Source organism: Alligator mississippiensis, chromosome 2, assembly GCF_030867095.1.
Source record: "Alligator mississippiensis isolate rAllMis1 chromosome 2, rAllMis1, whole genome shotgun sequence".
In the NCBI taxonomy this organism is placed as follows: Eukaryota; Metazoa; Chordata; order Crocodylia; family Alligatoridae; genus Alligator; species Alligator mississippiensis.
Genome location: NC_081825.1, coordinates 304768218 through 304796091, shown reverse-complemented (window position 1 = coordinate 304796091; position 27874 = coordinate 304768218). Strand labels below are relative to the sequence as shown.

Sequence of the window (27874 nt, the reverse complement as noted above, 5' to 3'; positions counted from 1 at the left end):
GAAAATGTCCGTTTTTAGAGCAAAGTAAAACAAAAAAACCGCTCCAAAACAAACCAAACAAAAAAAACCAGAAAAGCCATTTGTACTCAAAATAGAATTTAAAAAAAAACAAAAAACATTTTTTTTTTAATAAAAAACAATTGTTAGGTTTCCCGGACCTTTTAACCAGATGCTTTCATTTTTCTGAGCTGCTAATACAAAAATACTTTTGAAAGTTGTTTTTCTCCTGTGATTCCCAAGATGCCCCGTGTTGCCTACGTTGCCAGCCCAGACACTGCAAGTGGGTTGAAATTGGTTGAAACTTCATTTGAAAGGAAAATGCCTTTATGACTCAATGAATAGTTTCCTGAGAAAACAGCAATTTTTCTCACGGTTTTTATTTTCTGAGGATTTTTTTTTTCCCCCTCCCAGGTTTCAACAATAAACACAAAAATCATAGAATTTTTTTTTTTTTAAGAAAAAACTTGAAAAATACAATAAAAATGTTGATAGAAAACAAAAGTAAATGAAAATCTTTGAAAAGTACTGCAGAAACGGGAATGCTTTTCCCAATCCCTGCTAAACTGGCTGCTCCCGGGAAGCCCCTGCCACCTGTGGACAGTCCCGCTGGCCTTGAGCAGAGCCCCAGACAGGCTGTGCGCCCACGTCTAGCTGGGGATCATGAACAGACATGTATAACCATGGCCCATCCCCTAAAGGGCCAGCCAGACCCAAAGACTGAACTCACGTTGATCTGGGGGAGAGTCCGGTGTGTCTTCTGCAGGCCAGATCCCATCACAGCACCTCACTGCACCCTCTTGCTCCTGTCTGTTCGTGCCTTATCTTAGCACAGATTTATCTGGATCAAATATCTTCCCTCCTCGTTCGTACAGAACAAGATAAAGCCCCTGTTTAAAATAATACCGTCCGCTTCAAATAGCTCAGACAGCTGGAAGAGCTGGGAAGTTGGTAATGAGAACAAAGCAGCAAGCAATCAATTGGGTTTTATTCGTTCGCTACTGTTTTGTATCAGCACCGATCCATGCAGCTAACCTGACGGGGGGAGCCTTTTGTATGGAAGGTGTCCCTAATCTGTGCCGAAATCCTCATCAACAAGACAGCTGCCAGCACCGTTTATTTCTGTCGCTCTTTCTACGCTTGCAGACAGCGTGTCAACCCTCCCGAGACGCGTGTTTTCCCTGGGAGCCCTTGCTACTACACAGAAGGGGACCCGCACAAGGACGGGACGAGGGTCTTGCCATCGTTACCAAACAGTCACTAGGCTCCAAAGCACGCAAGGAAAGGCAGAGCCAGGTCGCACATAAATATCCGATTCCAGGGAGCTCTGCAAGGCGTGCCCGCCAAGATGCCAACGGATAAATGCAGCAGCGGGTCCTTCATCTCAGCCCAGGCTCCGAACCTGGTTGCAGCCCGCTTAGGCCATCTCAGCTCCCGCAGGAGAGTTGCAAAGCAAAGGCTTAACCAGCCCACGGGAATGCCCCTGGGAAGCTCCCACCTGGCGTGGGGTTGAGTCTGACTAGACTGCACCCCGAACACGCAGTGAGGAGGAAGACCTGTTAGGAGATGAAAAGATTCAGCATCAACCAAGTGTCCACCAAAGGATGCCCATGCATCAGACCCAGATAACACCTCTTCTACCCTCCATTCCTCATTGCACATCAGAAGAAGATCCCTCGTAGAAGGACCTGAGTATGGTCATGGACCATGGTGGGTGTCAAATGCATTGCAAAGGAAGCATGAATGCAGCACAGGGCCACGTGCCTCAAAGGAGCCTTGACTATCTGGTGTAACCTGGCCTCTGGGACTCGGGGTATATGTGCACCACAGCATCTGTATGTCCTAGCTGGGATGACCCCAAGCAGGCTCCACTCACCTGGTGCTGCCGGCCCTGGAAATACCCCAGTGAAGACACCGCAGGGCAGTTGCTCTCAAGCACGCTAAGGAATGAGGTCTCGGGAGCTGCTGCAGAGGATTGACCCCAAAGTATCTCCAAGTTCGGGGCATGTTTCAAGACAGGGTGGCTGGCCAGTGCTCAGGGGCATCCCCGCCAGGAAACACCACTGTCTTGATACAGCCATGTGCCCAGTACTAAAGGAATAGGCGTAGGGCACAGGACCAACCAGCATGGCTTCCTGCCTGTCCCGAAGGGAGAAATCTCCTGCAAACAATTATACTGTCTTCCTGAGCCAGAGGTAAACACAGAGAGAGACCACAGTCAAGATATGAACCATGCTGCCGGTCTCTGCACAAGCACAAGCGTTGCTCAGGTCTCTCTCCATCTGGGATTTCGTTAGGCTTCATCTGGTACTCAATAAAGGAGGGTTGGGATTTTGTACAGAAAAGGGCCATGGATGGAAGTGAGCCTAGAGAACTGAGTATTCGACCCAGGCATAAAGATTTCGACAGAGCACTTGCTCATCAGAAAAAGCATCCTTGTCAAAACAGAAATGTGGCAAAGCAATGTGCCCATCCTGACTGAACGTCTCAAGGGGAAAAAAAAGTGAGAACGCGTCGTTTCAGCTTGCTTGTTTCACGCCAATACTCTCAAAATTCAATTTCAATTATTTTCAATGTCTATATTCAAAATTAGAAGTTAACTACCAAGTAATCTGATGGCCCTGAACTGAAAAGGATCACAATTTTCATTCCCAGGAATATGCCGGAGCGTTAGCCTTCCCCGTGGAACAGAAATCCCATTTTCCTGGCAGGTCTCCCGAGTATGATCAGACTGCAAATAATTGAGATGTTTAACTGAGTGCTGGGAGGCACAGCATGCATCTCATTTCTTCCCTGACCCTTTGAAATGATTCTGCAATGCTGCATGTGAGCGGTGTTACTTTAATTTATTAGCAGAAAAGCCTCAAAGGAGAACCTGCCGCAGTTGGCACAAAAATAACCTCGTTTGAGACACTGGCATCTGTTCTGCATCTAGTATCACACTTTGGAAGTGTATTTCCTTCCCCCTTTGTGAATTCTCAGACACCTATAGAGAAGAAAGGAATGGAAACCCCTCAAGTTTGCAGACTAAAAATCAACATAAGATAGAAAGAGTTTCCTTTTCCAGAGTTATTCATGAGACAAAAGCCAAACCAAAAGCAACACAATACTTCTAAGCATTTGCAGGGTCTGTATCCCAGGCAGAGAACAGGGTGCTGGGGTTGAAACATGTTGGGCAGAAGTTATAAGCATCCAGGTATTTTCACTCTGCATGCATTTGAGAGACCCGAGATCGGCAATTCTAGCGCTCTGCCGTTACTCTCTGTGCCACCTGCCCCGGATCCTCGAGAGCTGGCAAAATAAACCTAGTACGTGACCTCTGCTGTAAAAGCACACAGCGTGGCCTCGATTGCACCGCAGCCCCTGCGTTTGCTGTGTACTTAGCAGAGGTTTTTCATTTCATCCATCATGTACAACTCACTCCACCGGCTTTATAGTCAGGCCTGACGGTCCAGGTTCTCTTTGCCTAAAGAAAGGAATAGAAATGTATTTCTTATTGCTGTTGCTTTAAAAATTAGGCACGTTGGGCATGGCTTTCATTGACAGAACAGCACAAGCATCAGTGATTTCAGATGCGCGTTTTAAAAGCGTGTGCATGAGCGTGTGGGTGTGTGGACACATGTAGGGGTCTGCATATGTATTCCCTTTGAAGTCCGTGCTGATGCACGGTTATACTGGCTCTGTTCAAATGAGGTAAGTCAGCTTCCAGGGGGAAGTGAGATGTCTCAGCACACTTGTCACTTCCATTTTTCATCCCCTTTCCATTACACGCGTGCACTTCACAGCAAAGGCGTCTCATCTCCTGCGTTGCCTGGTTGCAGAGAGACTGTCAGCATTTTACTTTGCTGTCTCAGGGAAATGAACAGCAAGTGCTGGTCTTCCAGAAGAGACAGGGGCAGGTAACGAAAGGCAAGCGATGCACCTTGCCAAACCCCCATGTGCCACCTCCCCTGTTGCCGCAGTTAGCCCGCTCTCCATCAAAGGTTTGGGAAATATCTGCTCTGCTTGCCAGCGGGCCCAAACGGCTTCCTAAATATCTGAGAAAGCATGAGACAAGCTTGACTGTGTAGCGTCCTGATATCCATAGGCACACGGATATTTGGAAATACCATGTTTGGACAATAACACTGCCTTTCCCTAGGTTCAGGGGTCTCAAAGCCCGTGCATATGAACACATTAGCTTTAGCACTCAAGGTAATCTTAGCGGTTCTGGACTTGTTTGGCTATTCCAGTTAACAGTCTCACATCTTTATATAGATAACCTGTTTTGTTTTTCCTCTCTAACTTGAGGTTTGATTCTTTTTAGGTATGTGAGAAGTTTTAGATCCAAATGCTTTCCCTTCATAGGCCTGTAAATGAAACGTGAAACATTTACAAGACACCATATAACTGGTCGTAGTATCATAGTCCTACTTTCTTGGAATGGCCTAATTGTATCAATAGCCCCTGCACTGTAGACGTGTCAAAAAGGAGCCAAAAATAGTAAAAAGGAACTGAAATTGCTGCCGCGATCCACATGCTTTATCAAGCATGTCACTTCATGGAGGTTTAATTGTATCATTTTAATTAAGGAGGAACGTATACATTCCTTGACAAATTCAACCTTTCCTATCTACATAAACGAGTTATGATTTTTCTGCTATTGGAGTATAGCCAGTCCACGGACTTACGACACAATTGGCTCCTGAAAGTCTCGTCTTAAGTCGAAATATCGTAACTTGGAACCGATTTTCCCATAGGAACGATGTTATTGGATCGAGCGTCGGAAAGTCGAAACCTACATTGGAAAGTCGAAACAGGGTGTCAATTTATAAACGTCGTAAGTGCAGTTCGTCGTAACTTGAACGTCGTAAAGTTGTGGACAGCCTGTATACTTTATTTTGAGAGGTTGTTTTTCCACTACTGATAAATTTGTGAAGCATTTTCTTTATGTGTCCATGGGCTCAGCATTAGGGCCTGGATTTGTGCTGTTCAAATGTCGTTGGCTGTGCAGTGCACAGGGCACTGCATCATACCTTTCATGCTCAGAAAGGACTGAAGATGACACTAGATCAGTGAAGCAGTTTTGGGGGAAGGGATTGTAGAGTTAGATTGCCCCCATTTCTACGGCATCCACTGCTTGCTAGAGGCACACTTTCTAGAGCAGGGCCGGCAGAAGAAAGAAACAAGTAGGTCCTACTAAGAGCACAGACACATAACATGCTTAAACTGGTATAGTCTGCTAAAAGTGGAGCAGACACAGCATTTATAGTCGACACTGGTGCTAAATGAAACAGTCCCCTGGATGATAGGTCCAGGGCAGCCTCCACTCCTCCATACTCTTACCTAGGCAAATGCACTGAAGGTCTTGGCGTGATGGTCGCATTGACTATGGCCAAGTCCAAAGTCTAGTGTTCAATGTTTTCTCCCCTTGAATAGACTCAAGCGCTATCTAAATCACTCCTCTACCTTACTGTGGAAACTAAGCAGAATAAGCTATTTACATATGTCACTGTAAGACACATTTTTTCCAGTCTTCAAGTTATCATCATGGCTCTTTCCTGGGCTCTCATTTTTTTTCTATATGGTGGGCCCCAGAACTATAGTCAATACTTCATTATCAGTCTCACCAGGGCCATGTAGGGAAGTAAAAATGCCTTCCTACCTCTTCTCACTACTCCCCTGTTTTTACCTTCGGTGATCACATTAAGACCTTCTGCCAAAGCATCACATAGGGAGCCCAGGCTGAGTCGTTTGCCCATTATGACCCCTCAATCCTTCTCACAATTGCTGCTTTCCAGGGTCCATTGCCTTGTTTAAGGCAAGGCCTGCATTCTGCATTCATAGGTGCATATACTTGAATTCAGCTGTATTACATTTCTCTTGAATGCACCCAATCCAGACCACTCTCTCTGACGGCCTCGTCCTCACTGTCACTGACCCCTCCACCAAACAACATCACTGGCAAACCACATGAAAAGCCGAAACAAGGACACCTGCCTAAAGATGAGTATAAGGGACTAACACAAGTACAAAAAGATAATGGAAACAAACTGCTATGGTACAAAGTACAACTAGGAAGGGGCATAAAAGATGAATAGCAAACATATTTATTGGTACTTGAGAAAGGAGAGAGATGAAAGTAAGCAGAGATCTATTATTTAATGTGGAAGGAGATCAAATAATGGATGACAGAAAAGGCTGAATTATTAAAGGAGTGTTTTTTGCTTCAGACTTCACAATTAAACACAATTAATTTTAACAGGACCATAGGCCAAAATTGGGGAAGGACTGGCTCTTTACATAAGTTTAGATAAATGATATATATTAAAGTTAGCAGGGCCTGATGAAATTTACCCTACAATATTTAAGGAAATGAGCAAAGCAAACTTTGAAGCATTAGCAATTATCTTCGAGGGCTGCCAGAGAATAAGTGAGGAGCGCAGCTCGTTGAAAACCACAGTCAGACAGTAGTTAGCAGTAGTTTGCCATCAAATTGGGAGGGAATATCCAGTGGGGTCTTGCACAGGTCTACCCAAGCCATGGCTCCATTAATTATCATTATTAATGACTTCCACAGTGGCATGGAGAATAAGCTTATAAAAAAATCAGCAGATGATATCAAACTGGAGGGGTTACAAGCACGTGAGCACAGGGTTGGAATTCAAAATGATTTTGATAAATTGGAGGAACGATCGAAAGCAAGAAGCTGAGATTTAATAAAGACAAAAGGTGAAGTGCCTCTCTTAGGAAGCAGAAATCACAGGCACAAATGAAAACTGGGAGTTACTTTCCAGGCAACGGGTCTGCAGGAAAGAACAAGGAGCTCAGCCAGACTTGGAAGGAAATAAGAGTTAACAGGTTGAAGCTGTTGCACAAAACAGAAGTTCACTCTGAGATGCATGAACAGGATGGTTGTATATAAAACACAAAAGGAGCTTATCCCTAGGGTGACCATAATCATTTTAGGGAAATGGGGTAGGGAAATCTGGGACAGGGGCTGCTAGGGGGCACCTGCAAGCATGTGTGTGTGGCATCCCCTTGGCTCTGCCAGCCTGTGCTGCAATGGCCACTTGGCACCTCTCCCCACTGCCAGCACCCAGGTGGGGCGCAGTCCCAGGGCAAAGCCCAAAGCCACCCCCCTCAACAGGGGTCCCCAGCAAGTGGAAGGATGGAGGGACCCCTCAAGGCAGGGGTCTGAGCCACTTCCAATATCCCTCATCAGGGAAGCCCCATCCTGACCTGAGCTCCAGGTGGTGGCGGATGCTCCCTGGTCCCAAGTCTGCTGATCTGCGAGCCGGGAGTTGCTTGCCCAGTAGAGTTGTCAGGAGCCAGGTATATGCAGGCAAGGTCATGCCAATCCAGGGCTTCTGCTCCCATTTTCTCCAGGGAGCCCAGCCAATGGGCTGCTCCCTGGGTCCTGACTCCTGTGAGTGGATCGGCTTGCTCAGGAGAAATGCCAGGAGCTGAGCACGTGTGGACAGGTTCCCACCAGTCCGGGATTTTGCTTCAATTCTCTCCAATGGCCAGGATGCTGAGATAGCCTCCAAAATCTGGGAGTGTCGCAGCCAGTCTGGGATGTTGATGGTCACCCTAGTTATGCCAGTCTTGTCAGTGCTGCTGAGGCCTCAGCTGGTAAGGCCTCAGCCATCCCAAGGCGGGGCCCAGATTTCTTGAGGTCCTTTGCAGTCCTAACTCTCTTTGACATTTTACCAGCCACAATATTATATTTACCATATTTACTCAATAGAAGATAACCCTGAGAATAAGACAATCCCCTAATAATTAAATTCTATATATGGAAAATGTATAAATGTGTTATAATTCTCCAGGTAGAGAATCTAATTATTAGACGTTTGCCTTGAATTAGTCCCCTTCCCACTGCTACAGCAGGGAAAATAAATCTATGGTCGGGAGAAGAAAGTAGGTGGTCCTTTTCTCTCTGTTTCCCCCATTTCTTCCCCCTGGCAGCCCCTTCCCCCGCCCTTTGCTGTCAGATCCTGCACTCCCTGAGCACATAGAAGCAAGGAGAAAATTTGAAAACAATAAGCTTGAAATTAAACATGCTGAAGGAATTTTGCATATAGTACCCACGCACTTCATTTATTCAGAACAGATGTACATTTCCCTTTTTTTTTTAAACTGCTACAAGTTTTAGCATAGATATTCCATAAACACAGTTTTGAGCTATGCTTTGACATGTACTTATATGTAATACAAACTATGCATAATACTAGTCCAAAGCCAAAGATTTGTGATTTACCACATAGCTCATTGTGCTGGGCCCCACTAGAGTCTACATCATTTCAAGTCATGGTGACCCCAGAGCTCAACACTGCTCAGTATGTGTGTGGGCTCCAGATACCCCCTACAAAGGATTCATGTGCGAATTAGCACCCCCCTCCCCCGACTGGAACCAGGTGTTCAAAAAAATTATATGCAGATGAGGCACAGGGCAACCTGGTCCAGCTTCACCTAATGGGGGGCAGGGCCATGCTAATCATATGTGCCAGGCTGAAAGGATGGGTGACAAAGGGATTCCCCTGCATCTATATTCCATGTCGTGGCTCACTATGACTTGAAAAAGAGTCTGCACTGAGGGGTACTGCTCTTAATGGGCACTACCATTTGTCTTATTTGGATAGGCTACGCTAATTTATCCTTGTGGTAGGCTCCTATCAATATGTTTGTCCAATGTGGGACATGTGCTTTACAGCCATGCTCAGTGTTAGCTGTATTTAAGCAACTTTAGAGTTGGTTTGCATTGCTGAGCACATGTTGCTTTTGGCAGTAGTTTGATGATAGACAATGCCTTATAGGCTCGGCAGTGCTATGTTGGCTAGCACGATGGAAGAAAGAGACTTGGGGGTCATCGTTGACCACAACATGAACATGAGCCTGCAATGCGATGCTGCGGCTAGTAAAATGACCAAAACGCTGGCTTGCATCCATAGATGCTTCTCAAGCAAATCCCGGGACGTCATTCTCCCCCTGTATTCGGCCTTAGTGAGGCCGCAGCTGGAGTACTGCGTCCAGTTTTGGGCTCCACAATTCAAAAAGGATGTGGAGAAGCTTGAGAGAGTCCAGAGAAGAGCCACGCGCATGATCAGAGGTCAGGGAAGCAGACCCTACGATGACAGGCTGAGAGCCCTGGGGCTCTTTAGCCTGGAAAAGTGCAGGCTCAGGGGTGATCTGATGGCCACCTACAAGTTTATCAGGGGGGACCACCAGTATCTGGGGGAGCATTTGTTCACCAGAGCGCCCCAAGGGATGACGACTAGGTCGAATGGTCACAAACTACTACAAGATCGTTTCAGGCTGGACATAAGGAAGAATTTCTTTACTGTCCGAGCCCCCAAGGTCTGGAACAGCCTGCCGCCGGAGGTGGTTCAAGCGCCTTCATTGAACACCTTCAAGAGCAAACTGGATGCTTATCTTGCTGGGATCCTATGACCCCAGCTGACTTCCTGCCCTTTGGGTGGGGGGCTGGACTTGATGATCTTCCGAGGTCCCTTCCAGCCCTAATGCCTATGAAATCTATGAAATGTGTTTAGTGAGACTTTATTGTATGGTATTATCAGATGAAGAGCGTTTTTCCCTATGCTAACTGGGGGTGGAAGGAACCTCATCTTCTATTTGAGTAAATACAGTACTTCTGTATTGATCACTGATGGAACATTCAATCGTGTCATGATTAGGTCTGATTCCTGCAAAGAATGCCTAGAAACAACCCCATTTCAGTGTTTTCTTCCATTGAAACCTACTTTTATGCATCTCTGTCACTTGGCCTGTTCTTAATCTATTTTTTATTATGTCCATCACTGATATCACATAGCATTCTTTCTTTCCTCACAATGCCATGCCGAACTCAGCCCGATCAATGTGTTTTGTGATTTTCTCTGTGTTAAAATCAGATATTTGGTATGTTGTGCCTGTGCAAATCCTCTGGGAAATAAGCACTGTATTACCTCCTGTTCTATTTCATAGCAACAAAGGATATTGGCCAGTTCCCACAGATGGTTCATATCATTGCATTAGACAACAGTAGAAGACATGCATTTTGTCAAGATTTCCCTGCCTTGACAGTCTTCTAAACAACAGGCCATTTATAAAGCGGCCCTTCAAATAAATGCTACCACAGCCCCATATTTGCCTTTGTATTAATTAGCCCGCTAAAGTGCATGTGCTCAGCACTCTGGGGATTTGAATGCTGATGCTTTAAAAACACAAGGCAAAAGAATTGAGTAAAACTGGAATAATGCTGCCGAAGTCAGTGAGTGCAGTAACAGGAATCATTAACCCAGTATATTCAAGGCTCTATATTATAACAAATTATTTGTTGTCTTTGCAGAGATCATTTTGTTCCCCTCTTCCAAATCATTAAATGTTAAAAACCTTCTTGGGCATCCAAAAATATTCAAGGGCTTTCTTCAAAACCTGTCTGAATTTTCCTAGCATTATAGTCCTGGCCTCCTCCTTCGGACAACATACCTCTACTCTGGGAGTAGATATGACTTTTTTAAAGCAACTCACTATTATAAAATGGAGTGCATCCTGCTGGGTAGAAAAAATCCCTGAGGTACAAGAGAAAAGGTATGTTCTCAGCCCTGAAATTTAAATTAATCGTATCTTATTGGAATTTCCATTAGGGATTAGATGTTGATCATTTCAAAAGAAAATTGATGTTCTCGCACCTCTAAATGGCAGTCCATATCAATACCACCTGCATCCCGGTCACTATTTGTGGTGTGACAAGGGGTATGGACATCTGTTTGCTTGGCCTTTGTACCTAATGGATATTTTTTGATGATGGCACAAAGGTGACGAGGGATGACGTGCGTTTCCACTCAAAGAAAACTCAGAGCCTTCACAGAGATGGGCGTTTCATTACAGGAACCAACAAAAATTGACACCTACCAAGAAAGAAAAGTCCAAAAAGCTAAGTTTAAAAGAATCACGAATCTCAGCCTTTTGTAACTATATTTGCAGTCCTCTTCTTTCTGGTTTAAGGATCTCTCTCTCTCTTCCAATACCGCGGTTGCTGATTCAGATGTTTAGTGGGTGGTTGGTAACAAGGACATTGTGACATTCATGCTCCGATGCAATTCAGGGCACTGGAGAGACAGAGAGCAATTAAAGAAAACTAGATGACAAACTACTGGACATGACAGAAAGGAAATAGCTATGTTGGGTGAAAAGAAGTGTCTGCTGGGAAAAACCTGGTAAAGCAGAAAGATGTATTTCTAAGGGCATGTCTATACCGCCAGCACAGCGCTCTTGAGAATGCTGTTGAGATGCCCTTGCCCAAACACTTCCCATCTGCTTGTGCCAAACCCATAATGATGGGGCTATCCATTGTCACCAGCAACGGCACTCCCTCGATACAATGATGACAATCTTCCAATATATAGGGAATTCATCAGTGAGTCTGGAGATGATTAAGGAGGCTGATCCACATGTTCAACTGCAGATGTGGCAAATAGTTTCATAGATTTCATAGACATTAGGGCTGGAAGGGACCTCGGAAGATCATCGCGTCCAGCCCCCCGCCCAAAGGGCAGGACGTCAGCTGGGGTCATAGGATCCCAGCAAGATAAGCATCCAGTTTCATCTTGAAGGTGTTCAATGAAGGCGCTTGAACCACCTCCGGTGGCAGGCTGTTCCAGACCTTGGGGGCTCGGACATTAAAGAAATTCTTCCTTATGTCCAGCCTGAAACGATCTTGTAGTAGTTTGTGACCATTCGTCCTCGTCATCCCTTGGGGCGCTCTGGTGAACAAACGTTCCCCCAGATACTGGTGGTCACCCCTGATAAACTTGTAGGTGGCCATCAGATCACCCCTGAGCCTGCGCTTTTCCAGGCTAAAGAGCCCCAGGGCTCTCAGCCTGTCATCGTAGGGTCTGCTTCCCTGACCTCTGATCATGTGCGTGGCTCTTCTCTGCACTCTCTCAAGCTTCTCCACATCCTTTTTGAATTGTGGAGCCCAAAACTGGATGCAGTACTCCAGCTGCAGCCTCACTAAGGCCGAGTACAGGGGGAGAATGACGTCCTGGGATTTGCTTGAGAAGCATCTATGGATGCAAGCCAGCGTTTTGGTCGCTTTACTAGCCGCAGCATCGCATTGCAGGCTCATGTTCATCTTGTGGTCAATGATGACCCCCAAGTCTCTTTCTTCCATAGTGCTAACCAACATAGCACTGCCGAGCCTATAAGGATGCTGCGGGTTTTTTTTCCCCAAGGTGGAGAACCTTGCATTTATCGGCGTTGAACACCATCAGATTCTCATCCGCCCACTTGCTGAGCCTGTCCAGGTCAGCCTGGATCATCCGCCTGTCTTCTGGTGTGGATGCTTTGCCCCAAAGTTTGGTGTCATCTGCGAACTTGGCCAGTCCGCTTCTGACTCCAGTGTCCACATCATTAATGAAGATGTTGAACAGTATGGGTCCAAGGACAGAGCCCTGGGAGATCCCACTGGTCACAGGACACCACGATGAGTGACTTCCATCAATTACTACCCTCTGGGTCTGACCCCGGAGCCAATTTTCCAGCCAGTGGATCGTGGAGGACCCAAGGCGACAATTGGCCAGTTTCTCCAAGAGACGATCATGTGACACCAGATCGAAGGCTTTTTTGAAGTCAAGATATATGACATCAATCTCATCTCCCTTGTCCAGGTGATAGGTCACCTGGTCGTAGAAGGAAATGAGATTGGTCAAGCAAGACCTACCCGCAACAAACCCATGCTGGCTATCCCTTAAGATGTTATGGGAGGAAAGAGCAGATCCCAGTGATGTTGGGTCATAGCTGTTTTCTTTTGTCTCTTGTCTAGAAGCCTCCACAGTGAAGCGTGTTTGCTTGAAATGATCAATGCCTTATAGCACATCACGGTGTCACTGGGGACAATTCAGTGCTTGAGTTTCCCAGGTTTTGAGGTTAATATAGCACATCTGCAGATTGACCTTCAAGGTGTCCTTGAATCTCTTCTTTTGCCCATCTCTAGAGTGGTGGCCGTCAGTGAGCTGGCAGGATAGGACGTATTTTGAGCGCCAGTTGTCAAGCATCCTTGACATATCCTAACCGATGGAGCTGGTGCCATATAAACATGGCTTTGATGCTCATGGTGCTTGCTTGAGTCAGACTGCTGGCATTTGTCCTTCTGTCCTTCCAAATGATATGGAGAATTTTCCAAAGGCATCACTGATGGTAATACTGCAAGGCTTTCAGGTGTTTCTGATATACTGTCCAAGTTTCACACCCATACGGCAGGGTAAGAAGTATGGTTTAAGTCCTGATATCCTACGACATAATTTCAGAGACATCCAAAAGAAGCACTGGCAGATTTTATTCACCATTGAATATCATCGTCTATGCTTACTTTTTGGATAGGTGGCTACTCAGGTAGGTGAAATACTCAATAGTCTACAAGGATCATCCTCTAATTGTAGCAAGCGGAGGAGCAGCCAGTTAGTTGATTAGTAAAGTCTCTTGTTTTTTGTGAAGCTGGCAGTGAATCTATGAATTTCTTACTCTTCACAGAAGTGATCAACAGTGACCAGGAGTTCTTCAATTGAGTGGGTATACATGACAGAATTATTTGCATATTAAAGATCAGTAATGAAGACATTAGCTATTCTGGAGTTGGAAGGTAATGTGTTGATGCTAAAGAGAGTCCCGTCCATGCAATGCTGGATGCTGACTCCAGATGGAAGTCTATCAGCAAGGAGATGTGGAATAGCTGCAATACAGATAGAAAAGTGTGTTGGTGCAATCACACCTCCTCGCTTGGCTGCAGGTCTAACAATGAAGTATCCATCGTCCTGGCTTCTGAGGTCTCCATCTCCAGCTTGCTAGAGACTATTTTCAGGAAGTATTTTAAAGGCCACTTCACCTTCTCCTTCCCAGGTTTGGTGTGTGCTGAGGGGCAGCAAGTGGACAGGCTGCGCTTTTCAATGGTGTTCACCAAAACAGTGTCACAGAAGCCATGTAGCCCAAAAGCTACGTGCAACGAGTGTTGCGTCTGCAGATGCAACACGTCCTATCCTGCCAACTCACAGATGGCTCCAAGGACTGTACACTGGGATGGCAAATTGCAAATATCTCATTTAACAGTTCATGGGGCTGCCCCAACAGAATTGCCCCGCGTGAGATTTCTACCATTGTTTTACCTACCCCAATCTGTAATACTATAGCAACAGGGATTCAAAAACTTCCTGTGGGAAGTATGTCCCAATCTGTGAGACGTTGCTCAGAGGACACTTCCACTGGAAGTGGGAAATGGGCCAAATTCAGGTGCACCCCCCCCCATCTAGAAGCACTGTCTCTCCTTTCCCAAAGAGTCTTTGACTTCAGTGAATAAGCATGGATTGAGGTATGATTTGGTATGAGCTCGGGTCCTGGGGTCTGCCCTGTCGGTATCACGTTGCTGATAGTTAGATTCACAGTCCATAAACCAAACTGGGATCTTCTAGACCTCTTGTATAACTAAGCTATAGAGCTCCTCTGAGCTACTTTCTGTTTGAATGAGAATATGTCTTCTGGAAAAAAACAAACATCCATGCTTGATTTAAATAATTTGACAGCTGGAGAGCTGTTCTAATGGCTAATTGTACAGGCTGCTAAAAATCTGCATTGTATTTTGAGTTTAAAATTGGCTACCTCTAAGTTTCAGCAATGGGATCTATTGGGATGACAGTCATTTCCAAAAATAGCTCCTACTTTTCTTTTACTTGTGGGTTTATAAATTGCACATCTGAAGATCACCTTCTTTTTACCTTGAGTTTTTTACTGAATCTTACTACTGATTTTTTTTTACTACAGAAAACAACAGCTTTTCTTTGCTCTTCACTGAAAACATGGTCCGGAAATCATAAAAGTAGCCAGACATCGTATCTGACTTCACTGAAAGGCAAACTGACCTTTCCACAACCTCCCTGGTTGACAGTACAAAGTCAAAGGTTTATTATTCAAGGATTGGAAACAGTGAGCACACAAGGCATGCACTAAAAACAATAAACATAACCAAGGGGAGTTATTATTAATCCTTTCAACACTATTAAGAGAATGAGTGTCAAAGTATTTTATACTCAGTATTCCTTTGAGTAGGGATGGGAGCCCAGATATTCCTGTTGGTTGCACCTCTTTCTCTCGCTCTCTGTCCCCATGCACACTCAATCATCCTGGGCAAAGTGAAGCAGCTTCATCTGGAACCACCAAGAATGCTGGACTCGGTGGGTGTGTCTACATGTGCATTTACTGCACAGTAAATTACTGCACAGTAAGCAGTTTTTAGACCGGCATCTACACGTATTGGCATTACAGTGCAGTAATGCTGTATGTGCACCAACTCAGGAGTAAAGCTACTCCAAAGTCAGTCCACATAAACAGGAATACTCCACAGTAAGGTGTCTATACATGCCTTTTTGCACAGTAGCTACTCAGGAGTAAATTTGCTATCTGCATCATGCAGGATGCAAATTTACTCCCAAGTCAGTGTAAGTTAATACAGTGACTGTGCAGTACAAGTGTGCATGCGCAGATGCGTGCCCATGCTGCACTGTAATTTTTGGTTACTTTAGGTTACTGCGCAGTAAAGGTCCACATGTAGATATGCCGAGTGAAGCCTATAGCCAGTGGTTAGGACAATATCCTAGGAGGTGGAAGCTGCCCATTTGAGTCCTTTCTAGACAGGGGTGGCTAACCCATGGCATGCGAGGCACAAGTAATGCAGGGAGCTACTGGGTGTTGCACACCAGCCCCACACACTCAGCAGAAGTGAGTGCAGGTATGGAGGGAGGGATCAAAAATTGGGCATCAGAGCAGCACTCAGGGAGGGAGTGGGGCTTAACCTGTGGCACCCCCATCAGAAAGGTTGGCCACCACAGTCTTAGATGTAAGCGGCACCATCACTGCATCCTCCGCCAGCTACATCCTGTGGGCAGCCTACTGTGGCACGTTCTGGGAACACCTCCTGGACCAAACCCTGCCGAAGGTCTATAGGGGTGAAATGCTCATTGCTATTGAGCCTAGCTCAGTGTCTAGCAATGCCGAGGACCCCATTTTTTGAGCCCTTTCAAACTTTACTGTGGACAGGTTTGGTGCCAAAAGTCTTCAGGTGCCTCCTGCATACGGCAGCAGCCAAGCAGGGAGGTTTATGGATTAAAACGTTGCACTCGAGTGCCTGAAGTGGAAACCAGGTGACTGGTCCCAGTTGACTCCCTAGTCCTGAATGTTTTCATGCTGATGCTTGGCAAGACCAAGGAACCCCTTTCGGAGGCCAGGCTCCCTGGGAGGAGACTTCTGGCTTGCTCACCACACAGTAACTTGGCTACACATATTAAATCTGAGTAAGCGAAATGCTGTGATTTTAAATGCAGGAGGGAACGGATTTTTTTTTAAACAAACAAGCAGACCAAAACCAGAACCGCCATTCAAAGTAAACAGATTTCATCCTCTTCATTTGTCACCATCAATGGCTCGGTCCCTATCGCTGAGGTTTTCTGAGCTGTGCACAGCATGCTGGGTAAACAGTCACCGCCCGGTCCATCATGCCTCGTGCATCTACTACACAACACTGAACCTGCTTCTCCCCATCATAATGCACCATAAACGCTCATGCAACTTACTGCTCAATATCTGATGATTCAATCCATCCCTTGTAGTTGCTAAGTTATTAAATGGGAGTCAAAATAGTAAAACCAGCTCCCTGGAGCAGGAGCCAGCTTCTCCTTACAGGTGTTCCTACAGCACAACGACAACAGGTTCATGAACAGCTATCAAGTCTCTTAAATGCTAGCACAGCAACAGTCATAAAGATTAATGAAGGAGGAGAAAGGTACTGCTTTCTCCCTGACTTAGATTTTATATAGATCATTTTTCCTCCAATCTAAAATAGAATCGGTTAGGGGGAAAAAACAGAAAATTCAAATAAAAAAACAATGTTCTGACAGATCATAGATGTTAGGGTTGGAAAAGGCCTCAGTAGGCCGTCGAGTCTGACCCCGTGCCTGGGCGGGAAAGGGCCAACCCCAGTCAGGTGCATGCCCAGTATCCTCTTAAAGTCCCCCAAGGTAGGGGAGAGCACCCCCTCCCTTGGAAACCCATTCCAGAGTTTGGCAACCCTCACCATAATTTTTTTTTCTTAATGTCTAATCTGAATCTGCTCTCCGTCAGTTGGTGGCCATTGTTCCTAGTTGCTCCAGTAAATAGCATTGTTCCTAGTTGCTCCGGGGGGTGCCCTAGTAAATAGAGCATCTCCTATTCCTTTCTACTCTCCCCTGATGACTCTGTAGGCAGCCACACGATCCCCTCTCGAGAGACCCAGGTCCCTCAGTCTCTCCTCGGAGGACTGCCTTGCACGTCCCTGACCGTACGAGTGGTCTCCTCTGGACCCTCTCAAGCTTTTCCACGTCCCTATTGAAATGCAGCGCCCAGAACTGGACGCAGTACTTCGACGGCGGCCCGACCATTTGGTTTGGATCGGTTTGAAATGTCAAGAGAAGCTGTCATGTTGCCACTTTTCTACATAAAATGTAATTTTCCGTTTCAGGGGGGTTTTTTAAGCACAATTCTCTGGGGAAAAAAAGTGACATTTAAGTCAAATCAAGATGATTTTTGTTTCAGTAAGAAGTTTATTTTTATATGAACATTTTTCCACAAAGAAAATGTGTTTTTTATTTACAAAGTCACATTTTTAGTAACTTTCTGTGTAAAAGGAAAAAAAAAAGGTGACCAACTCTAAAAATACAAGTAATCTACACTGATAACACAGGATTTACTCTTTACATATAATATATAGCACCTGTGCAGGGGGTGGGGGGAAGGTTTTTAAAGTTTTAGGGTGTCCGCTGGGGAATCTGTCATTGTTTCTTACCTTGTGGGTTAGTTGTGAGTTATAGGAAGCTGCTCTGAGCCTTTCTGAATAGGGCAGGATCTGATCTAAATCTCCATCTTACTACTAATAAGAACAATAACACGTGCAGCAACAATAATAGTAATTTATACTTATTTTTCACACATTCTATGTCCATAAAATGTGGTCATCCATAGGTGAATTATTCTGATGTACCTTTCTTCAATTTACTCTTGGCAACCCTAGCTATTTGTACATCAACCAAATGATCCATGCTCTCCTTTCACCACCATCTCATTTAGAAAGCACAGAGTTTACTGCTGCAAGCAGAGTTGTAGGAAAAGTTTCGGACTATTTCTGGGACAGCCGAGTAAGATGCTTGGCCATTTTTGCCTCTCTACCCATTTCTCCTTGTTTCCCATATCTCTCTGACTCACCTTTTAAAGCAGTTTATAATTTTATTTCCCTTTGGCTGACAGTTCAAGAAATGAAAGGACACACAAGTTGTTCATACTACGAATTCATCCGTTCGCTCCCTGCCACTTTTAAAGTTCAATGGCCTTTTGGAAAACCTACAGCGAAATCTGGGATCTGATACTGTCAGTGTGATGGTGTGAGCTCTTCCCCAGTACAAACAGGGCTCATAACACAGGTCTGGCAACTTGACTTCCTTGCAATTTGAAATGAATATTAATAACCCACAGATTTTATACTACAGCCATGTTAGAAATGAAGCTCGGTGCCAGTCCCAGTGTTAGACTGCTCTCTCAGCTGCACGTGCGATGCAAACAGCAGCAAATCTCCCATGCCGCTATGGACTTCATTACCAGCGCTTTTTCTGAGACAACTACCTGCTCCATACAACCAGTGCTTAATAATATCACATAAGTCACAGCATGCGGTTCCAGCTCTATTCGCGCTGCTGCGTTACTTCCATGTCTATTGCTTGAAAGCACCGAGATGGTGAATAGCAACAAACAGCTTTGGAAGTCAGATGGCTCCGAAGGAGTTTGTGAAGAAATTACAAGCATTGGAGACTGCGGGCTACAGAAAGCTATTCCATGCTTCCTGGACTCAAAAAAGATTCAATAAGCAGATGCTCGCAGAGATGGAAACCAAACTGAGCTGATGCAAATGATAAAAAAAAGAAGTAACTGAAGCTCTGTGGACACTTTACAAGAACAGAAGGAGACAGCCTAGGAAAGGATATAACAGGAGGTCCTGTGCCAGGGAAAAGAAAGACAAATCAGCCAAGGAAGACATGGTGCAAAGACACAGAAATCTGGATTACAGAAGCAATGCTGACAACAGACAGAGCCAGGTGAAAAGCATTTGTCCACCAAGTAACCAGCCCTCTGGATGAGGATGGTATTTGGTTATTTAGCTGCTATGCCCGCATTTCTAGAGGGAGCTCCTGCAGATTCATTCCAGACATTTGTTCTTCATTTGGATCCAACGATTAATTTTCAACCTGCAGCCCCAAAATAAACTGAATAGCGACATAAGACTCCCCAATGTGACTTTCTTTCCCAAACCTTTCATTCGTTGCTTAACTGGAAATTACTCTACACGTTCATTTTACTCTGATTTAATGAAACGTCATGCTGATGCATACAGCACAGTTCCTAGCTGCAAGGTGGGAAGAAGGAGCCAAGCAGGTCAGATCGGTTCACTTCAGCGAAATACAGAAAAGGGGAGGATCTCAAAATGTCCTTAGGGTTACATCAGGTGTGAGCAATGATCAGGGCCCCAATGTGGAATTTATCTTTTTATAATAAATTCACACATCTTCTCCCAACTGTGTCATCCCATATTTTATCTGTGCCTGTAATGTTAATAGAGAAAGGGTAATTCCTGCTAAACCCTTCCGTCCCATTTGGACATATTTCTGCAACACGTTATAAAAGGCCTTCCACAAATATAAGCATGGGATTCAGGAGGAATATATGTGTGATCTAGCTAAGACAAGCTTTGTGAAGACACTTAGGCATCTCACTTGCATTCATTTCTAGATATCAGGCAAGGAAAATCAGCAGGAGGTAGTAGCCCAAATACCTTTAAATTCTGGGCTGTATGTTTCACTATGGACACGTTGACTCTTACACGTAGGGCAACTGCGGTTCCCAACACGACTTTGAAAAAGGGATTGCTAGGTTAGACTTTTCCTTTTATCAGTATTTTGCTTATCAATATACGTGATAGATGAGTGACCCACTTCATTTACAGGGCTCAATTACACCAGCATAGAATATTGTAAATCCAAGGAAACTCGACCGATTTTGGGCAAGGTACTGTCCTGTCAATAGGCACTTCTGAAAAGCGTGTCCTGTATTCATATCACCAGTGTCATTGGTTCCAGCTCTTTTGGGTCTGGGTGTAAGAAGCTGGAAACACCACCTGAAAGACAGGTGCCAGGGTTGCCCATGAATACGAACCAGAATTAGCAAGAGCGTTTTGTTCATATGCATTCATTGTAGCACATGCCTAACAAAATACCTTTCTTCACCTTTGCAAATGGGGACAATGCAATGGGTTATGTGCACTAAAATTATAATAATGCTTTATGGTACTTTCAAGATTATAAGGTCTCCCTTGCTCCCTAAGGGGTGATTACTGTGCAAATCGAATGTATGCCTCGCTCTGTTGTGGAGGCCTCCTGTACGGCTGCAACCAAAAATATTCTGAAAGGCTTGCAAGAATAAGGCGCTTCCTTCACTGTAACTCAGCTCTTTGTGCAATGAAAATCAGTAGTTTCATGCAACTCTGCTGTATGTTGATCAGTCTCTTCTAAAAAGTGGGTGTGCTGTCATAATTAAACTGCCCTTAATAGGCTCAAGGCTTCCCACACACACCCTCCTAGGGTGCAACGACATGTGCTACTAGCACGGAGCAATAAACTCTGGTGCACACCGTTTATTGCTCCCAGGTGCGCTGTTTGAATATGCACCCAGGACCGCAGCACACTGAGCCAGGTCGGAGCAGCCCAGCTGGCAGGGGGTCTAGGGGGCCAGCCTGCCAGCCTGGGGCTGTTCTCACCCAGATCAATGTGCAATACTTGAAAATACGAGTACTAGCCTGCGGTGGAGTTAATTAGTTTACTCCATCTTAACAGCACTGCACGTGTACACAGTGACACTTGACTGTGGAGCTAAATAGGCAGTTCCACAGTAAACGTCTCGTGTAGACACGCCCCTGAGGTGCAAATGCAGAAATATGTAAGCTGGTATAAGATTGAGCATCCTGGAAGAGTCAGAGCAATGCCTCTTTGGCCCATTCCTAACTGAGCTTGTACAAACCCTCTCTCATCTTCCCCAAACCCAGACCCATTTGTTGGGAAAGAGTAGACAAAGGAAATACTAGGAGTATCTGATCCATGGAACGGGATAGCCTCAGGACCTGGTAGATAAGTGCGAACCAGCAATTCTCAACCAGTGTGCCATGACACCCAGGGGTGCTACCCCATCCTTGGAAGGGTGCCCAAAGGCATGATAAGCAGATACGGGCAGGCTCAAGTTTGTCCCTCCTGACCAATCCTCCACCTCCACTGCTTGGCCCCTCTGCAAGGAGGTAAGCACTGTAATGCATACATTCATTTTTAAAATAGGATGCTATTAAATCACAAAGATTATGGAGGGGTGCCGAGTTGATTGCAAGGTACCTTATGTCCAAAAAAGTTGAGAGCCATTGGTGTAGATGCTTTTTATCCTTTAAACCCTGTTAAGAAGAATTTGGGAGGGCACAGGGTAAGGATTTCCTTTCCCTGAAGTTTCCAAAGCAATCGGGGTCGGGAGACCACGATGGCAGCTGTCTTTTCTGTGGTCTTCCCAAACACTCCCTTTCACCTGAGAGAAGCAGCTGTCTTTTTGGGCACCCAACTGAGACACCTTGCTCTGATTTTTGGAGGTGCTGTGCACATGGAAACTTCATTGTCTTTGGTGGGTCCCGGAAGAGCTGTAAGTATCGAGAAGCTGTCTCAAGAAAAAGGGAACTGAGACCAACACGAAGTCATTGGCCATATTAGAAAACATTCACCGTAATGGTGAATGAGTGCCAAAATCTTTCTTCTGCTTGAGACACATCTCGTATTTTGGAAGGAAAACACATCGATCCCCATGTGCATGCCGTCATGTCGCAGATGACAAATGAGATGCCACAAATGCAGTTTGTAAGGAAGGCGCAATGAGTCACTGCTGTGGGACTCTCCTCCCCGCACAGTGACAACATTTAGGGAAACCTTATTTCAAAATATTTTATAGGGCTGAAGATGAGAAATTGCTAATACCGAGACATGAGAGTGATGACTGACACCGGTCCATAGACCACAGGATGTCGGAGATCTCATAAATTACCATGTGAACAGAGGAGGCAACTTCACAAGGCTGCAGCGCAATCAGTCACTAGGGCTCAATGGCTCTTGGTGCCGACAGCCCAGTAGACAACAGGCTGTCACGGAGGGCAAGAGCCCCTTCTTCCCTCTCCTAGTGCATCCAGCTTCCAAACCCTTGACCAAAGATTTCAAAAAAACCCTTTCAGGGGTTTAAAAAATGCCCTTTCAGGAAAGGCAGCCACCCTGAAGTCCTAGCTCCCAATGGTCCAGTAGAAGAGATGGAAAAGCGTGAGGCTTCTTCCAGTCTGCTACATGCAAGGTAAGATCAGGGGGTGCTTTTGTGCTAAGGGATGGGGAAGCATGGGAGGTTTGAGTAGGATCCTGGGAAAAAGAGCAGGTTCGATTCCTGGTTAAACTCAGGCTGGAGAAATCATTCATCCTCCTACCAGCCCCTGGAAATGGGGACTGCACTCTGTGGACCTCCTCACTACACAGAGCTGCAGGAAAATGTATGCTAGGGGTAGGGGAGCTGCAGAATAATGAGACCTTGCACAGCTAGCCCAGCAAAATGCAACAGGTCAGCGATTCTCCGATGGCGCAGGGGTGCACAGCAGCAGCATTTTGTGATGAAATAGGGTGCACTGAGGCACAGAGTCAAAAAAAGGCAATGGGTTTTATTTGTGATGGCAGAACTAGATTCAGAAAAATGCAGCTTGGGAAGGAAAAATAAAAAAGAGATCCTAGCTGGATGTCAAAACAGCCTTCATCCATGCATTAAAACAGAGCTGCTCTTGATCCCCTGCCTGCGCGACGAGGATGGCTGCAGACTCCCTGTCAGCTAGCATAGACGCAGGTGGGGCACAGTGTAGACAGGGCAGAGACAATCAATCTGCAACCAGGTCGAGAATATCATGCTTTTTAGTGGCAAGGGATTTGGTACGCAACATGCCCTTGCATGATGTCCAGCATGCCCTTACAGGTCCACCTCGGCCAGTATCTTGCTGTCGACCCTGGCAGTAGTGGATGCTTCAGAGGAAAAGCACAAGAAACAACGTGGAAGGATATTTCTGTTCTACCTCCCCATTAACAGCAAGCTGGCTGCATCCCTAGCTGTTGTGTTCACCAGCTCCTGATGGACATATCGCTATAAAACTAACTCCTTTGTGAGCCCATTTGGCCTCTGCAACAAGTTAATTGTGAGCTGTGTAAAAAAAGTAGTTCGTTAAGACGGTCTAAAACAGTTGCCTGATGGTCTCATTGGTTGCCCCCCAGGTTTTGTGTCGTGAGACAGAATAAATTAGTCTCCTAATCACTTTTGCCACCCACTCATGATTTTAGAAACCTCTGCCATGCCCTCCCTGGATATGTTCCCAAGGTGAAGAGTCCCAGCTTGGAAGCCATCGAATAGCCCTCATCATCTTTGCTGCCCATTTTCTGTGCCGCACCCAATTCCAATACATCCTTTGAGAGACCAAGTGACCACAGCTGCAAATGGTGTTGTAGATACGGGCACTTCTCGGGTTTCTAAAATGTTTTCAGTCTGAGTTTCAATTCCTTCCCAAATGATGATTAATACCTTATTTGCCTTTTTAGCTGCAGCAGCACATTCATCGGATGTTTTTGGAGAACGACCCACACAACTCCAATAATTGAAATGGAGAAAACATGCCAAAAACAGACTCATGATGGGCATTACAGATCTCCTCAGCTCAGCTGAACTTTCCTTAGTCATACATCTTTGACATCGTCAAGTTATTTTTAATATCTAGTAAGAAACCACAGGAACTTCGGGTGCGTTAAATCCAACCCCTGCATTAACCCAAGGGATTCCCAAAGTCACCACTTCAAACCCTCACACACAACTACAAGGCACAATACATGAAACACCCTGACCACCTTTCACATCCCAGAAGTGAAGCAGGGCAGAGGAGGGCCTGCTCCACGGCTTCACCACCCTCCTCGCGAGAAAGGTTTTCCTAATATGCAACCTCAACTTCCCTTGCTGCAGCTTGAGCCCATTGCTCCTTGTCCTGTATCTGCCCCCACTGAGACCAGCCCAGCTCCACCCTCTTTGCAGCCCCCCGGCAGGGAGGTGAAGGCTGCTATTCAATCCCCCTCGGTCTTCTCTTCTGCAAACTAAATCAGCCCAGGTCCCACATCGTCTCCTCACCAGTCCTGTCCCCCAGCCCCACAACCATTTTCATCACCCTCTGCTGGACTCTCTCCAATGTGTCCACATCCTTTCTGTCGTGGGGCCCACAGCTGGACACAGGACTCCAGATGTGGCCTCACCAGTGCTGAACAGAGGGAAGAATCACTTCCCTCCATCTGCTGGCAACGCTCCTACCAGTGCAGCCCAGGATGCCGGTAGCCTTCTTGGCACCAAGGGCACACTGCTGGCTCATATCCAGTTCCCTGTCCCCTGTCACCCCCAGGTCCTTTTCTGCAGAGTTGCTGCCCAGCCCGTCCCCCCAGCCTGCACCAGTGCAAGGGATTGTTTGGTCCTAAGTACAGGACTTTGCACTTGTCCTTATTGAATTTCTTCCTCCTACCCCAAATCTGGCTGTCAGTAAAACTGAGCAGAACAGCAAGACCCCCTAGTCAGGCATATCTGGGTGCTCTCATTTTAGCAGGAGCCTCAGCACACCCCAGTCCAGGACTTCCAGTCTCAGCGGTGGTCAATGCCCCAGTGCTTCAGAGAAAGTCAAAAAATCCTCCAACAAAATAAACAGGAGTCAATAGCATCCATGAGGGGAAGAAATCATTTCAAACACCAACAGGGGACCAGCAAAAGCTCTGAAATGTGAGATTACCGCAAGATTTCTGCACTACAAGGAAATCCCCTCTTTACCCCAGCATGGGGACTGCAAATACACAATTGCAATCTCAGGCACACGCTGATGACTGCTGAAGCGGGACGCTTCGTCCTACCACACCGTGACTCCCATGCACCTCTCTCACCCAGCCTCACAGTGATTCAAGTTCCCTGTCCCCGTAGCTTGGCTCGTATGACCACCCCGAAACCGCACTCCTTGAGAGCTATAGTTGCCTCCTCACTCAGCGTGGCCAGAGACTGCATGCAGCTAAAATAACACAGCTCGCAGCTGTAGTTTACCCTGAGTTTTCCAAGCATCATATAACTTCCTCTGCTTCCATCATACCATACATAAAATCCATGCTGAGTCTAATACCAACTGCCTCAGAGACCCAGGGTTGCAAACCAAAGTGCATGTGCATTATCATCCCTGTTTGCCCAGCTTGGCCATCTGCACACAGAGACCACCATTTAGTCGCCTGGTTGGCCATATCCCAGTCTGAATGTACACTCACTATAATTGCTTGCACAAATTGCATGCTGGTTGCTAGTTTAGTGGGCTTTTTCTGACATTTGGAAAAGCCAGGCCTGCTATCTTCTTTAATAATAATGAATGTTGATTAAGAAATGTATTCCCCATAATGTATAAGTTTAACTTAATTAGCAGAAAGGCTAAATTCCTGTCAAGCTTTTTGCCACTTCATTATTTAGCTGAGGATGGAGTTGGGAATACTTGCATGACAACAGAACAATTTATTTTTACTACCTCCATAAAAATGATGGGAAGGAAGGCAGAGCAAAGCTTCAAGGGGTCTTGAGAGAAGAGCGTTCAGGAATGAACTTGGAGGCAGTTCGAAGTGAAATGCTCCAATACTGACATGCAACCTAGCCCCTGCGTTCACATGGAGCAACACCGTGATACAGCTCAACAAGACCATACCCAAAGTTCAGCTTCTCCTCCAAGAAAGGAGGTTTAAGGGGAGGCATTCATAATGCCTGTGCCGCCTGCATTCATAATGCTGAAAAAGCAAATGTGGGGCAATGAGGAAGGTCTATCCCGTTAGTGTATGGAGATGCACCTTTTCTCAAGTGACCGGAGCATGGCCCTCATTTTATTGAGTCCCTCCATTCCTGGCTGACTCTTTTGAAGAGAGGACAATTTTACATTTAATTTAAGAACTGCTCACCAAATTATTGTGTGTGCACACATGTGCATGCATACATACACACATGAACTGAAGACACTACCTCTGCCTGAAGAAGGGTGCTTGTATGCAAAAGCTTGCAAAGAAGAACCTTTTCCCAATTATTTTCGTTGGTCTAATAAAAGATATCAGGTTTATCCAAATAGCCTTGTCTACACACACACACACACACACACACACACACACAGGTACTCCTCACTTAACCTTGTTCCAGTTAACGTTGTTTCATTATGATGTCGCTGCTCTGTTAGCGAGCATACTCGTTTAAAGTTGCACAGTGTTCGGTTATAGCGTTGTTTGACCGCCGCCTGCTAGTAGGTAACTACTGTGACGTAACTGGATTTGTTTTACATCATTTTGCTTAAAGTTGCATTTTTCAAGAACGTAACTATAACATTAAGCAAGGAGTAACTGTACATGTGCGCATACACCCACATATGGATATATATGTATATACATATATGCACAGACATAACTACACATATATATACACATACATAACACATGTGTTTTTGTGTGCACACATGCATATATATATAAAAAAGAGAAAGAAAAGTGTCACATCCTTTATATATCTAGATATCTATATATCTAGATATATATATATATATAGATATCTATAGATCTATATCTATATATATATATCTATATATATATATATCTCTAGATCTATATCTATAGATATCTATATATATATATAGATAAAGGATGTGACACTTTTCCTTCTCTCTTTTATATATATATATATATATATATATATATAAAGGATATGACACTTTTCTTTCTCTTTTTTATGCATCTTCCTTATTTCCATTTAGTTCACCATTTTATGGTAACAACTGAAAATATTATTAATATATATTATGCGTGATTGTTGTAAATATTATGCATGATTGTTATGGAGGCAAATAAGTGGCTACATATTATTAATTATGTTATGCATGATTGTTGTGGAGAATTTATATATATATATATATATATATATATATATATATATATATATGTGTGTGTGTGTGTGTGTGTGTATGCCTCCACAGCAATCATGCATAATATGTATCAATAATATTTTCAGTTGTTACCATAAAATGGTGAACTAAATGGAAATAAGGAAGATGCATAAAAAAGAGAAAGAAAAGTGTCACATCCTTTCTGACAATATTCAGGAAAATGAGGCATTTGCATGAAATCAAACCAAATCATCTTACTCTATGTTGTCCACATGGAGAGCATCAAGGTAGGGTTGCATTAATATTCCAGTCAACACCCCTGCCCTGCCCCTTTCCTCACAGCCCCTGCATATAATAAAGCGATATCTTGCTCAAGGAAAAAATTGATGGTGTTGATTCATGATTCTGTATTTTGGAAAGCAGTGGACTCCAAAAGGGCTTAAGACTTTGGTGAACACCAACCAAACACACACTCCACGTGTGATGCTGTAGCTAAGAGGATGAGACGCTCATACAGTGTCTCAGGAAGGGAATTTGAAGTCACTCTTTTGGATACAGACTGCCTGCTCTTTCCAATTAAAGCACAGCTGGAGGTGGCAGGGGAGACCTGGGCTGTAGGCTCGCCTCACCCCAGAGAGATTCATCCCACTTCAGGAGGGTGCCACAAACCCCAGGCTACAGGCTAGGCAGTGGGTGGTTTCCAGTCCTACCCCCGTCCCTCGTTATGAATTGACATTGTACTTCCACTGCATAAAA

The 27874-nt window shown here is 45.1% G+C and overlaps 1 long non-coding RNA gene across 2 annotated transcripts in view; it reads right to left on the bottom strand.

Annotated features, from left to right (window-relative positions):
• Positions 1-379: 379 nt before the first annotated feature.
• The window catches only part of LOC132248887 (uncharacterized), a 62971-nt gene continuing 35476 nt past the window's right edge, over positions 380-27874 (bottom strand). For both annotated transcript variants that reach the window (XR_009460343.1, XR_009460344.1), the window contains exons 3-4: positions 4668-4774; positions 380-3463 (exon numbers count right to left, since the gene is read on the bottom strand). This is a non-coding gene — a long non-coding RNA (uncharacterized LOC132248887). The remainder of the gene's footprint in view (positions 3464-4667; positions 4775-27874) is intronic.